This window comes from Peromyscus californicus, unplaced genomic scaffold, assembly GCF_007827085.1.
Source record: "Peromyscus californicus insignis strain IS unplaced genomic scaffold, ASM782708v3 Scaffold_9__1_contigs__length_137607984, whole genome shotgun sequence".
Taxonomy (NCBI): domain Eukaryota; kingdom Metazoa; phylum Chordata; class Mammalia; order Rodentia; family Cricetidae; genus Peromyscus; species Peromyscus californicus.
The window spans coordinates 3,954,639-3,970,200 of NW_026294617.1; the positions used below are offsets into that span (position 1 = coordinate 3,954,639).

The following is a 15,562-nucleotide window of genomic DNA, read 5'->3' on the forward strand; positions in this document are numbered from 1 at the left end:
GGTAACCCAGACTCAGAAAGACAAACATGGTATGTACTCACTCATAAGTGGATACTAGATATAAGGCAAAGAATAACTAGACTACAACCCACAACTCCACAGAAGCTAGCTAACAAGGAGGACCATAAGAGGGATGCATAGATCACCTTGGGAAGGGGTAAAGAGGAGATCTCTATGAGTAAACTGGGGGTGAGAGGGAGGAATAGAGGTGAGGAGATGGGGGATGAGAACATGAGGGAACAGGATGGTCGAGCTGGAGGAGGGATGGAGTGAGAGAGCAATGAAAGAAGTATCTTGATAGAGCGAGACATTATGGGATAAGGGAGAAACCTAGTGCTAGAGAGATTCCTAGGAATCCACAAGAATGAACCCGTGATAGACTACTAGCAATAGTGGAGAGGGTGCCTGAACTGGTCGACCCTGGTAATCAGATTGGTGAATAGCCTAACTGTCATCATAGACCCTTCATCCAGTAACTGATGGAAACAGGTGCATCAACCAAGCACCAGGCTGAGCTCCAGGAGTCCAGTTGAAGAGAGAGAAAAAGGATTATATGATCAAGGGGAGTCCAGTTGAAGAGAGAGAAAAGGAATTATATGATCAAGGGGAGGCAAGAGCATGATGGGGAAATCTACAGAGACTACTGATCCAATATCATAGGAACTCACAAATTTTAGACTGACAGCTGTGGAACCTGCATGGGACCAGACTATACCCTCTTCATATGGGAGACAGTTGTGTAGCTGGGTCTGTTTGAGAGGTCCCTGGCAGTGTAATCAGGATCTATCCCTGGTGCATGAGCTGGCTTTTTGGAGCCCATTACCTATGATCAGATTCCTTGCTCACCCTTGATGCAGCGGGGAGGGGTTTGGTCTTTTCTCAACTGAATGTACCAGGCTTTGCTGTCCCACCATGGGAGGACTTACCCTTTTGGAAGAGGGGATGGGGGTATTTCTGGGGGAGGGAAGAGGGAAGCAGGAGGAGGGATGAGAGGGGGATCTGTGGTTGGTATGTAAAATGAATAAAAAAAATTTTAAAGAAAAAAATCACCCAAACCATAGGCATTGATGTAACAGTACAAAAAATAAATGTCTTTTGTATGTATATGATATTAAATATATGGTAATTGTCTTTTGTGTCTATTTAAAAAAATATTAGCTTACTTTCCTAAATATGCTACCTACAAATTGGTCACAGATTTGATATAAAATTAAGTTTTATTATTATTTAACTTTTGTCATTTATCATCCCTAAAAATTTTTAATTTTTCTGACCCAGAGATTTCCTTTTAGTAGTGGAAATGATACTGAACTGATGAGTAATTTACATATCAGCAAAAAAAGTGTCAATAGAAATCTGAATAAAAACTACATTGTATATATGCAGCATGAGGCAAATTCTAGTTCCTTGAAGACAGGTAAAAGAACAGCATAAAGGAAAAGATAGTTTACAGATTTCATCAAAGCATTTCAAAGGATACACAGTATAACTTGGAAGGCTCGAGGAGAAATGGGCCCATGTTATTCAGTACCAGTTTAGGCAAATAGTGGGCAGGGAGCAGAAGATCCATGGACTTTCTCAAAGAACACCAGGAACACATCATGTTCATGTGGAGGATTCCTTTGACTTCCAATGGCCTTTGATTCCATGAAATAGCCATAGAGATCCAGGACATGCAATACCTACACAAACTAATTCTGCTGAGGACAGCACTGCATTCCATACATCTCACTAAGCATCTATGCAGTTAAAATGGCCTTCTGAAGCTTCATTTATGATTTTACACTTGCATGGTCATTTTATCCACTTGTAAGAAGAGTTTTTGAGTGGTTTCCTTAAAATAGCTGTGTAATGATTTTATTTGAGCTAGTTATATTAAAGTGATTTCATGTATTTAATAAGTTTAAACACATACACAAAAGATTTATTTGTACTTTGAAAGCACAGGTTGCTTTCCAGTTTTTGTACATAGGTTGGTCTAGTGGAGATAGATGATGAGTTTTCATATGATAGGCTGAAGAAATGCTAGCATCCTTCCAGGCACAATTTGGTGTCTTTAGGATTGTAATAATTATATGTCAAATTGTTTATTATATGTACATATTATTATACAGTGTGATATAGATATTTCCTTAGTCATTCTTTAATGTCTTTCTAAATTCCCATGTTGGTGTCTTCTGAACATGATTATAATTTTTTAGGACCAACGAGACCACTGTAGACCAAAGATGTTCAGAATGCAATAGCAAGGTTTATTTGATTCAAGCAAGCAGGAAACCCTCGTCCACCATGCCTGATGCCACAAGGCAGGGTGGAGAGTTCCTCTTTCTTGGGGAGGTTAGTTTTTATAGGCAAAAACCACAAAATTCCTTAGAGGGGGAGGGGGTCAATATGGGTCCATCCCTGATTGGTCCAATATTTGCCGGGTCTGGACTTTGTCTTATTCTAGCTTATCTGTTTGCCCTGTCAGGAGTTTTACAACCCATCTCCAGGGTCTGGTCATGTTATCTCCAGAGAGGGGCATCTTGTGGTTAATTGGTCACTACCAGACCTCCTGACTTTGTCCTTTTGAAAACACCTAACTTCACCCTCTCCAGGAAGGGGGAACTGACTCAGTTCTGTTTATTTTAAGATATCTCTTCCCTCAGCTCTTTTGGGTTTCTGGGGGAACTGTGTCTGGGCCTTTGGTGGGGGTCTTTCAAACTTAGCTACTCAGAATATCTGGGTTATCAGCAGACATGTTTTCTTCTTGAGATAAGTGACTCCTAAGTGCTTAATGATCATATGAATTATTCAGCATACAGATATTTTTTCACTCTGCACCAGAGAGAAAGAGAGAAAGAGAAAGAGAGAGAGACATTATGTGCCTAAGAGAATATAAACAAAGTACTGTGTGTGACCACTTTTCTTAATTCTCTTCATATGACAGTAAGTTATCTGGATACTACACACATGAAAATGCTAAAATGTGTTGCTCTGGAAATAGAGAAATGGGAAATAAAATAACGAAGCCATAACAAATCTTTCTCAAAGCACTTGGACTTTCTAAGTTGTCTACTATTATCAAGGTTACTATTTCTCAGTAGTGAATCTTAAAGGAATAGAAAATTAATGCATGCTTTTATAAATACTTACATAATCTTAGATACTCCCCAGTCTATCTTAACTAATTGGTCAAAAGAAAAAACATGCCAGAGAAGGTAGATACCTGCTCCTTGAATGACTGGTTGATGGCATTCAGGCTTCATGACTTATGACTCAATTCTTGGTCTTGCTTTTGTGACCCTCTTTATATGACATGATATTTTTGTAAAAAGGTTTCCAACTGTAATATATGCCTCTAGGGAATAAATGTTGCTTCCCTTGTAATTCAGTTTAAGATTTATGGAAATGTGAAGGAATAAGGCCATACTTCAGGTAAGATTCAGAATAATAGAGAGTATGTATTTTCCAACACCAGATACAGAGTCAGAATCCCGCAGATGCATATCTGTGAGAGTCACCATTGGAGGCTAAGGGATTTCAAGCAACAATAGACTATACGAACATAAATATCTAGCTAAAATTATTATTGACTTCTGAAGAAACTAGGGATAAATTGAGTCAAGTGCATGTATCACTGTCTCTTAGAAAGCAAAGTGGATTTTGGTTTAACAACCCAGGTTCCAAGTCCATCTATGCTTCACGTGAGTTGTCTCTTCAGTATAAAGAAAATAATAAACATAAATGGATGGGATTACTAAAAGGTTTGCAGATAATATATGGAAAATGACCAGCACAATGCCTTCTACAAGTTACACTTGCTTTGGCACAAAGGTTGTAATTATTACTACTTTTAATATTCTTTAACATATAAAGACATATTCAACTTTAATATATTTTTTGAGAAATAATCATGTGCTATACAAGAGAGATCATAGTGGTTGCAAACTCAGAATGGCTGTATCTCCTGCAAATCTGACAATATTGTTTTCCTTACTTGAAATAGAAAGAAACAACAAATCTAAAAAGAGATGTTTTTAATAAATCAAAACAGTGCAAACAGGATCCTTAGTCTGGTAATAGCAGAAAGGAACTAAATTGTGTAGTACTGACTGCTAAGGAAAAAAAATCTCATTTTCTGTGCTGAACTCCAAACACGAGAACTTAGTAAAGTCTCTTGTAAAATAGGAGGTACAAGAAAATGGGAACAGATGCTTTACTTATAGATGATATATCAAGTCTATTATCAGGACTGATGACTCTTTATATTCAGTATTGTGGTCTCAAAGCTGAACACAATGCCTTCATGTAGTACACAGTCAATCAATAATGATGAATGGGTAAGTGTATGAACAATAGTCTAATCTTTCAAAAATACTACAATAGCTTCCCAACCCTCACACAGCATTCCTCAACACAAAGACACACAGGCATATAGACAGACAGACAGACAGATACACATGCACAAACACACACACACACACACACACACACACACACACACACACACACACGTCAAACAATTCTTGCTAAAAAAAAAAAAAAAAAAAAAAAAAAAAAAACCTAGGGTTTATGATAGGAAATTGTTAATCAACCAAAATCCATGCCAAGCTCTACGTTACTGAAACCCAAAAGTTCACTTCATCAAAAGTGCTTCTTGATATAGCAGCATTGTTCAATAGATAAAGTATCAGCAAAGGATGTTAGGAACATGAATTTTAAGTTGATTATGTCAACCTTGATGAAGCTCCCATACTTGTACTTCAGTTTCAAAACAGAAGGGTTCCTATTTTAACAGTGGGTGAGTGTTCTGCTGCTTGTTTTTTGTCTAGAGAAGACATTGATGTATGTTTTATAGATAGAGAGACTGAGTTAGTAGGGAATACACAAATGTTTCTGGGTTCATATAGAAAATGAAGATCTATTCCAAAGTTGGAACTGAGTATATATAAATCTTTAGTCTCTTAACTCGTTAAGCTCCTGGTAATGATAGATATGTATTCATTTGTACTGCTTCCAAGCTTGTCTCCCTTCAACAGCCTTTCACAGAAGAGAACTGTGCTTATTTCTTCCAACATACAGAAGAAATGTGTGATAGCATGTGTGTGATTTCTTCTCTCTCTCTCTCTCTCTCTCTCTCTCTCACACACACACACACACACACACACACACACACACACACACACACACACACATACACACACACACACTATTTTTAAGCCCTGGGGATCATCATCTCCAAGGCCTTGCACATGATAGACAAGCATCTACCACTCAGCTCCAACCAACTGTCTATAAGCTGTTGTTTAGTATTTTTGCTTTGTAGTTTAAATGTAGCACAGAAAGGTGAGATAAAACTGGTTCTGAGTTCTATTGGGCTCCAGTCATTAGGCATGCATTGAATGAACAAAACAATGAAACAGTTATGATTCCAAATTTGAAAGGTCTACAAAACACAAATTGTCCTTTTAAATTTTCCTTTTAACTCTAAAAGTAACTTCTCAGAGATAACAAGTTGCTAGCTTATAAAATTGTTGCTCAGGGAGGTTAAAAATCTTTTCTAACTACATGATTGTCACATATATGTAGAGGGCCTAGGTTGGTCCCATGCAGGCCTGCTGGTTGTTGGTTCAGTCTCTGTGAGATCCTACGAGCTTGGTATACTTGTGTGACTCCTAACAAGGGAGAAGGGGCTGTCCCTAACACTTCAGCTGGCTCTTGGGAACAGATTCCTCATACTGGGTTGCCTTGCTCAGTCTTAATACAAGGAGAAGTGCTTACTCTTCACTGCAACTTTGCCATGTTTTGTTGATACTCATGGGAGGCCTGTCCCTTTCTGAACTGAAACAAAGGAGGAATGGATTGAATAGGGGTGGGGGAAGGGAACAGGGTGGGTGAGGAAACGGGAAGAGAGGAGGGAGGGAGGGGAAACCAGTCAGAATGTAAAAATAAAATTTTACCTAAATCTTCCAACCCCAGAGTCCATAATCTTAACCACTAATTCACTCTGCCTTCCAAAGGTGAGGAAGATTGGAAGGATCTCACGTGAAAAGGCTCAAAGTGTGTTGAAAGGGATGGTGCCTAGAGCAGGGTGGTTTAGCATGCTATGCAGCACAATCAGCCCTTTTTTCCTTCAAAGTCTCTGAGTGACCTAGGACATGAGTGTGGGCATGAAGGTTCTCATCCCACTGTCCAGCAACAATCTACATCAGTGAACATATACTCTGTTTCACACCAACCACTGAGAACTGCTATGGGATGGTCTGTATGTCAAGTGTGTTGCTGATTGGTCAATAAATAAATCACTGATTGCCCAGTGGCCAGGCAGGAAGTATAGGCGGGACAAGGAGGAGAATAAAGCTGGGAAGTGGAAGGCTGAGTCAGAGACACTGTCAGCCGCCACAATGACAAACAGCATGTGAAGATGCCAGTAAGCCACGAGCCATGTGGCAAGGTATAGATTAATGGAAATGGATTAATTTAAGCTGTAAGAACAGTTAGCAAGAAGCCTGCCACGGCCATACAGTTTGTAACCAATATAAGTCTCTGTGTTTACTTGGTTGGGTCTGAGCGGCTGTGGGACTGGCAGGTGAGAGAGATTTGTCCTGACTGTGGGCCAGACAGGAAAACTCTAGCTACAGAGAACATGCTCACATGGCTGGGTTTATGCATCCATCGTGCCCCAACTTCTATTTTCATTCATCAAAGAACCAGCCACAGATTGGGTATCTTTTATGACAATCCCTTTTTTGTCTTCCAGCATCCAGACAGATCCTATACTCCAGATGGCATAAACATACAGACAACAAATGGGTTAGTCTTTGGAAATGGAGCTGAAGAACTGAGGATCAAGCCAAATGAATATGAAGCCAGCATAGATGGTGGAATAAAAGAAATATTTTTCAAGGGTATAAGTTGGGCTATAAGTCTAGTCTAGGCTAGAAGATAGTATTTTATTCATTAATTGTGGTTATTTTCAAATTTTAGATGAAGTATTATGAAAGACTATTGTGAGGTGGGAAGAAAACTGATTTTCTCTTTTGTAATTACATCTATCAGTTTCTGCCTCAGTTTCCCTTATAGCTGTATTTCAGTAGTAGCACAGATTGATTATAATAGCAATGGAATTAAAATGTACTGACAACAACAACAACAACAAAAAGAAGTTAGACAAAGTGCATGTAGAAAGTAATCATTGAAAACTGAAATTTGTAAAGGACTAGATAAAAGTTAACCTAATGCATGGGAATGCTTTCTGTCACACTGAGACACACTGTTTTCATAGAGACAAAAGGAATATTTAAAAATGAGCTTGGAACTTAGTATATTAATTTTGTTTCTCTTAAAATACAGGAGATTCTTTCTCTTACAAAGATAAAATAAAAGTATGCAAAGGATATATCATCCTAAAGCATATAAATACATTTATTCATTAACTATAAAAACAAACATATACAATGATAAATAATTTAAAAATTTTTGTACATAAGTCAAGTCACTAAATTTTGGAAATTTTACAATGAGTCCATTGTTTAACTTTCTATTCATGAATTGACCTTTTAGTCAAGCAGTCACTATTAAAATACTTTAAAACATTATGGTAATCCTTAATCAGTAGTTATTTTTCATAATCTAAAGAAATCAGAGGTAGATATACTTAATCACAAGAGAAACAATGGTGAGATTTTATTCCCATTCAGACCACCCACACATCACTAAAAGAAAAGTATAAACCAAAGTAATCATTATCCCAATCAAACAGCAAACAATGAATTCTACTATTACTCACAAAACTAATTCTAATTAAAACACCATGCTATGAGATGATGGCAACTCAGAAATATTGGGGAACTTGCATTCTATACATTATAAAGCTCTTGAAATTCTCAAAATCAAGTATTTATCATGACTGTGCAGCTTCAGCATGAGCGTGGGTATCTGAAAAGTGAATTTTACATCATTCTGCGTAATGTCATTCCTTCCTTGACTAGATAGAAATGAGAACTAAAGTTTTTCCACAGAAAAGTTGGGGAACTTGCATGTTTGAAAAGCACTTTTAATGGATTGCTTGCTCTGTTTACTCTTGGTTCAAGGCAGAAGCATCTTGACATTTACACTGCTATTTTCCTGCTTTCAAGGATGCACATGAAAATCGTCTTGCCTTGGCTTGGCAGGAAATGGTCTTCTGAACTTTTACAAATCCATTCTGGCTAGTTCCAAAAGAAGTTTTTTCTTACGAACTTGCAGCAACATTTCTCATGAGAACATAAAGCTCATAATATACACATGTGCACAAGCACAAATATATACCATCCCTTAACTTATAAATGGACTGCTTTCTTTAAACTACCAAATATGGCAATTATTTGATACTCATTTATTTTTCTAATTTGTATTATAGTAGTTTCCTATATAGTCCTACAGTCTATATAAACAGGATGTGGCTGTATATACCATGTATTTTGTAAAAATAGCAGGATAGTGTAAAAATCAACAGATTTATTTAAAAATTGTGTTATAATTATGAGTGTGCAGGCATATTGTGTGAGCACCACATACCACAATACATGTGTGGAAGTCTGAGAACATTTTGCAGAAGTCAGTTCTCTTCTTTCAACACATGGGTCCCAAGGATTGAACTTAGATCGTTAGGCTTGGCAGCAAGTGTCTTTAACTACCTTGAAAAACCTAGATTTCTTTTAAAGATAGCTCTTATTTGATAATTCATTACATCTAGTAGAGTCAGCAGATGCTTACTTTCCTTGAGAACCATTTCTACCTACAAGGTAACATTGGATTCCAGCTCATACTTGTGTCCCTCTCAATTTTCCATAATCTTGAAATGAAATAAGAACAATGCAAATAGAGTGTAGGACCTCTAGTTCCCCTTCACAAAATCATAGTAAATTTGTTATCCTTTGATGAAATTTCGTTTAAACACAGTTGGCAAAGCAGTCTGTGTGTGTGTGTGTGTGTGTGTGTGTGTGTGTGTGTTCTCACACACATATCCGAACAGGAACACTTTGCTCCAGTTTCCTTTATATTATTGTGATACTCTGAACAAAAGCAACCAGGGTGCAGTCCACTATAACTTGAGGAAGTCAGAGCAGGGACCCCAAGGGAGGACTGCTTGCTATCCCATAAACCATTACCTTTGACCAGGGAACTCATAGCCACGGAAGTGCAGCAGAAATTGGAGGGTGCCGTTTATCAGCTGGCCTGCTCTGGATCATGCTTGGCTATCTTTCTTATACAACCCAGAGCACTAGACTAGGTACCACCTATTGTGGCATGGGCCCTCCTACATCAATTAGTAATTAAGAATCACAGAAATGCCCATATGCCAATCTTATCTAGGCATTCTCCAATCTAGGCTTTCCTCTCAGATAACTCCAGGCTGTGTCAAGTTGAAATTAAACTCACCTAGGATACTTTCCTTACATTTTCAGTTTATCATTCCTTTAAATGCTTAGAGAAGCTACAGTGAGACTTTATGCTGCCATTCTATCTAAATGTATGACTGAGAACATGCTGCTGTAACTCATACTAATGCCTTGGGGTGTTCTGTGGCAGAAAGCCTTTGCTATTTGCATCTATGGAGAGCATTTTTAAACCCTCTGATTTTCTACTTGTAAAGTTTAAAAGTTGAAGATATTTCTGTCAGTGAAGTGCAATCCAGTAATTTAAAATCAAATGCATGGAAAGAGTTAGTGTTCTTTCATTGTTAAGACTATGTAGGCTGGTGTTGGGTGAAAGGAAAAGGAAATAATAGAGACACCATAGTAGCAAGAACATACCCTTAACAGCACAGTAACTGAGGACAAGAAAGAGAATTGAGAATCCTCCTGAGATCTGCTAAAAACAGTATAGGAAGGGTGAATTCACAAGGTAGTAAATCTCAATCACAAAAATTGCTAGCAACGTTTTCATTAGGCATCTTTGTCATTGCAGTAACTGGTAGATTTGGAAGATAGCACTATTTAGAGAGTTTCTTTATCATTTCTTTAACAACATGACAAGAAATTGACAAATTTTTGTTAAGAGAAAAGACTAAAAATAAAATTTAAAAAGCAATATTACTGCAGTAATCCTGGGGGGAAAACAAAATTTGTGTCACTTAATAAAAATATAATTCTCCCTTGGTGGTGCTGGGGGGAAAACTGTGGAGATGCAAGTATCAAAGAGACACAGAATAATGCCATAATATTACTTCCATTTTTGTGACTTTTATAGAGTTATAAAGTTCATATATTTGTCATACTCTGACCTCATTTCAGAGAACTTTATTCTATTTACATCTCTTAGAGAGTTTCTAGTTTAGAGAAGCAAAACTGATGTTAAGAGATGCCCTTAGCTTCCTGCAGAACATCCAAGCCAAGAAAAACAAAACGCCCTCCACAAGTCCCTTCCTGCTTTTGACAATCCAAAGTCAGCTCCTCCTACATCAATGCCTTTTACATTTTGTGAAAGCCATTCTACCTGAAAAAGTTAGAAAGTACCAGCACAATAAAATATTAAATGTATATTGTACAACACAGTAGCCAAGACAATTGAATGGAGAAATATAGACTTTAGAGAAACTGTTAGAACTGATATTTTGTGCAAATAAAAATGAATTAAAAGTATGGTGTCAAACCTTCTACACTTCACAAAGATAGATGTACTCAAAGTGGTTAGCATACCTAAGTCTAAAACACAAAACTGTAAAATTTTTAGAATTCTTCATATAAGGAGATCAAGAAATCTAGGCAACATTGGCTTTCATAATCAGATTTTGGAGACCATACAGTAGCACAATATAGGAAGGATAAATGTATTAGCTACATTTCATTAATGTTAAAAACTCATGCTCACCAAAAGATATTGTTATGAAAAGGAGACAAAATGCACACTAGGGGGAAATCTTTCCCAAACAGTTATCTGACAAAACACTAGTGTGGTAATTTTAATGTAATTGGCCCCCATAAGCTCAGAGGGAATGGCACTATTGGGAGGTGTGGCTTTGTTGCAGTAGGTATGGCATTGTTGGAGGAAGTGTGTCAATGTAGAGGTGGACTTTGAGGTCTCGTGTATACTCAAGCCACACTCAGTATCTCAGACCACTTCCTGTTGCCTGCAGGATCCAGATGTAGCCCCTTTCTAGTCTGATCTTCTTTTCCAGCACCATGTCTGCCTGTACGCCATCATATTCTACCATGGTGATAATGGACTAAACCCCTGAAACTGTAAGCTATTCCAATTGAATGTTTCCCTTTATAAGAGCTCCCTTGGTCATGGTGTCTCTTCACAGAAATAGAAGCCCTAACTAAGACAGATATTGGTACCAGGGACTGAGATATTGCTGAGATAGGCCTGACCATGCTTTTGTTTGAAGGAATATGGACCTTGGGACTGTGCATTATGAAGAAAAGCATTTCAACACTTTAAGTCCTGCTTAGTAGGCTCTCCTAGTCGGAAAATGGAAGACAGTGGTGCTGAGTGTGATATGAACTGTGGGTTACTTGATCAAAAGGAGCCAAAGGAGAAGAGTGTTAGTGTGTGACCTAGAGACCACTCCTGTGAAATCTTGGTGAAGAATGTGGCTGCTTTTTGCCCTTATCCAAAAAGTCTGCCTGAGGCTTAAGTGAAGAGTTCTATATTAATTCAATTGGCAGAGGAAATCTCAAAACAGCTTAGTACAGACTCTGCTGTGTGGTTGTTAGTGGTAACACTAAATGAAGATTTTTTTAATTAAATTTTTTTTCATTTTACATTCACAATTCCAGTTTCCCCTCCCTCACCTCCTTCCTCTCCCCTCCCCCATCTCACTCCCCATCCACTCCTCAGAGAGGATAAGGCCTCCCTTGGGGAGTCAACAAAGTCTGGCATACTAAGTTGAGGCAGGACCAAGCTCCTCCAGCTTGCATCAAGATTGAGCAAGGTACCCCACTATAGGGAATGTGCTCCAAATGAAAAAGAGCAAGGTGAGCAAGGAAAAATACAAAATATATAATTTGGGGAGAAAAGGAGCACCAGGAAGTAGAATGGAGTTAAGTCCTGTGTTCAAGGAGATAAATAGATTAAGAAATGGAATAAAGGAAAGCATGACCTCAGGGCAAGATCCCATCTGGCTAAGTTTCCAACTTGTGAAAAGGAATTAAAGAAAAACTTGAAGCCAGGTTTCATAGTGCATGCCTTTAATCCCAGCACTAAGAATGCAGAGGCAGGAAGATTTCTGAGTTTGATGTCAGTCTGATTCTACAGAACAAGTTCTAGCATAGCCAAGCTTAGGCAATGAAGGAAACCATGGAAAACAGAAAGCTGGTGAACATGTAATTGAACAAGGGGGGCATGTTCCAGCCCCAGCAAGCAGCAGAACTTGCCAGCTTTGGCCACATGCTTAGAGTCAAGGAACAAATAAGAAAAGCCACTGAGGCTAAGCTTTTTTCAGGGGTGTCTTTGGATGGAGGCCTAGGAGAGGGCATTGTGTGATGCTATGAAGGTGAAGCCTGGATTGCTTTAGAGATCCCAAGATGTTGGAAATGCCAGGGCCATAGAATACCTGCCAAGGAGAGCTGCTAACAGGGAGTGGAACTAGCCCAAGAGAAAGAAGTATATTGCAGACAACAAAGCTGAAAGGAATTGGAAATATAAAGTGTTTTGACATCAGACATGGAAAAGCAGAGTTTGAAGTTTGCCCAGCTGGTTTTCAGTCTTGCTTTGGCCCAGTATTTCCTCACTATTCTCCCTTCCCTACATTTTTGAATGGTATTGTATATCCTGTTCCATTATATGATGATAGTATGTGATCTGCTTTTTTTATTTTGATTTTACAGGGCATTACACTCCTAAGTTTTATGAATTCTTTTATATTTTGGATACCAGTTGTCTTAGTTAGGGTTTCTATTGCTGTGAAGAGACACTATGCATATGGAAACGCTTATAAATGAAAAACATTTGATTGGGTGGCTTACAGTTTCAGAGGTTTAGTCCATTATTATCATGGTGGACACGGCAACATGCAGGAACACATGGTGCTGGAGAAGGAGCTGAGATTGGGGAAGGTACTATATCTTGATCCCATAGGCAATAGGAAGTGATCTGAGGTATTGGGCATAGTGTAAGCATATATGAAACCTCAAAGCCCACCTCCACAGTGCCACACTTCTTCCAAAAGGCCATATCTACTCTAACAAAGCTACACCTCTCAATAGTGCCATTCCTTATGAGCTTATGGGGGTCAATTACATTCAAACTACCACATTATACTCCCTGGCCCTCATAAGCTTTTAATACTATAATTCAAAATGCATTTAGTCCAACTTCAAAAGTTGCATAGTCTATCACAGTCTCAACAATATTTTAAAGTATAACATTCAAAGTCTCTTCTGAGATTCATGCAATCTCTAACCAGAAGTAAAACAACTCAGTTTTGAAACTGGGCAACAGAGCTGAATAGAAATCTCACTTTAGAATACACCAGTGAGAAGTTGGCATAGCAAAGGACTGTCAGCAACAAATGCCATCAAGGAATTGAAAATTCAAAAGCTAGATACCAATGTACACCCTTCAGCAGAGCTTATTCCCAGGCCACCAACACCAAATGTAAGTGCGGTGAGAGATGACAGATGTACCATGCTATTTACTTTTGAAAATGAAAGATGGTACAGCCACTTTGGAGGACAGTTTCTTTCAAAGCTGTAAATAATCTTTGCCATGTGCCCAACATTTAACCTAAGGACAGTCATGTTAAGCATGCATTTCATTAACAACTATAGTCAAAGTATGGAAAATGCTAAATATGAACTAGACTACTGAAATAACATTTGGACTTATATTACTTAGATACAGGGTACAGTGTGATAATTATTAAGAGCAGAAAGTCAGTTTTATTGATATTAGTAACAGACAAATGCTTGTTTTCTTCGCAAAATACAGGATGAAGTAAATTGAGTCTATGAATACTGTTGAAAGGGTAAGCAAAAGCATATCATATAGGTAAGCAACCTACACACTGCAAGAATATTAAGAAGGGAATGTATTCTTCATGTAGAAACAGGCCTTATCAAATGGGTTCCCAAACATGATTTACCTGATCTGATAGAGACATTTTAAATAATTCTGTCAATAATGTGGTTGAATTTTCTTCAAGTAGTTTTTTACATGTACCATCTTTATATTTTTTTTTCTGTTTTTTCTTTTCTTTTTTTTGGTTTTTCGAGACAGGATTTCTCTGTGTAGCTTTGCGCCTGTCCTGGAACTCACTTGGTAGCCCAGGCTGGCCTCGAACTCACAGAGATCCGCCTGGCTCTGCCTCCCGAGCCATCTTTATATTTTTATCTAATCATCTTGTTCTTTCTTTTTCTAACCCTGCACTAGAATACCATCAGGGAAAATGTTTTTTACCTGAAGTGCCTGCTAAGTTTCAGGGGCTTAGAAAATACAGGGAGCATATTTAATGACTTCAAGTGTGTGGATGTCTTTCTGTATGCTGTGAATATGTGTTGCTCTGATTGGTTGATAAATAAAGCCATTTGGCCTATGGCAAGGCAGCTTAGAGGCAGGCAGGAAATCCAAACAGGCAGAAAGGAAGAGAAAGGAGAGGCAAGGGAGACACTGTGAGCTGCTGCTAGGAGAAGCAAGATGTAAAGGTATTGGTAAGCCACAAGCCACGTGGCAAAGTATAGATTTATAGAAATGGGTTAAATTAAGATGTAAGAGCTAGCTAGCAAGAAGCTTGCCATTGCCATAGTTTAAAAGTAATAAACCTATGTGTGTTTATTTGGGACCAAGTGGCTGTGGGACGCAGGTGGAAGAGATTCCAAAGGACCTGAAAAAACTTCTGGCTACATTCAAGTATTTTGAAAAAAATATAAATAGTACACAAATTTCTCTAATGTCTCATGATCCAGTTATTGAGTTAGAAGAAACTGCATGAAAATTAAATCTACATGTGAATTTCAGTTTCAAACTCACAAAGCTAAATTATCAAATACCAAAAGTGGAAGAATGCCTTTATTATGAAAGTTTCCAATATGCTATCTCATTTAATAGATGCAGATATTAAAATGTGGGTCAGTGAAGTTCTTTTCAGGTCACTAAATTTGCTACCAAACCATGCAAATTTCATGCTCACTTAACAGTCACAGACTTGAGACTCACAAACCATGTTTTAATATGTACAGTGACAGAAGTCTACTGCTGTAAAGGCTGTCATAGTCATTGGGGAGCAGGAATTTTAGAAACTCTTTCTCACATGTAACCAAGACTTCTATACCTTTGTATCAATTATTGATTGCTTGCTTTAACCGGTGTTTATACATGGCACATCTAGCAATTCTAGTCATGAAACAAGATAGTAAACAAATGGCAAAGCCATGGAGAAGTGAGGTAGTATGTCAGTTCAGCAAAGAACTTTTCATAAAGGTCATAAATTTAACACTTAACAAGCGTCATATATATATATATATATATATATAATATATATATACACACATATAATATGCCATGTATATGTAAGATATATACATATGAATATATATTAAATTATCATGGCCATATACATTACAAAAGCATGTATTACACAGAAAGTATATATTTT

The 15,562-nt window shown here is 37.8% G+C and overlaps 1 protein-coding gene across 5 annotated transcripts in view; it reads right to left on the bottom strand.

The window, feature by feature from the left end:
- Positions 1-15,562, bottom strand: part of Naaladl2 (N-acetylated alpha-linked acidic dipeptidase like 2) — a 1,340,311-nt gene that overhangs the window by 38,374 nt on the left and 1,286,375 nt on the right. The window lies entirely within an intron of this gene.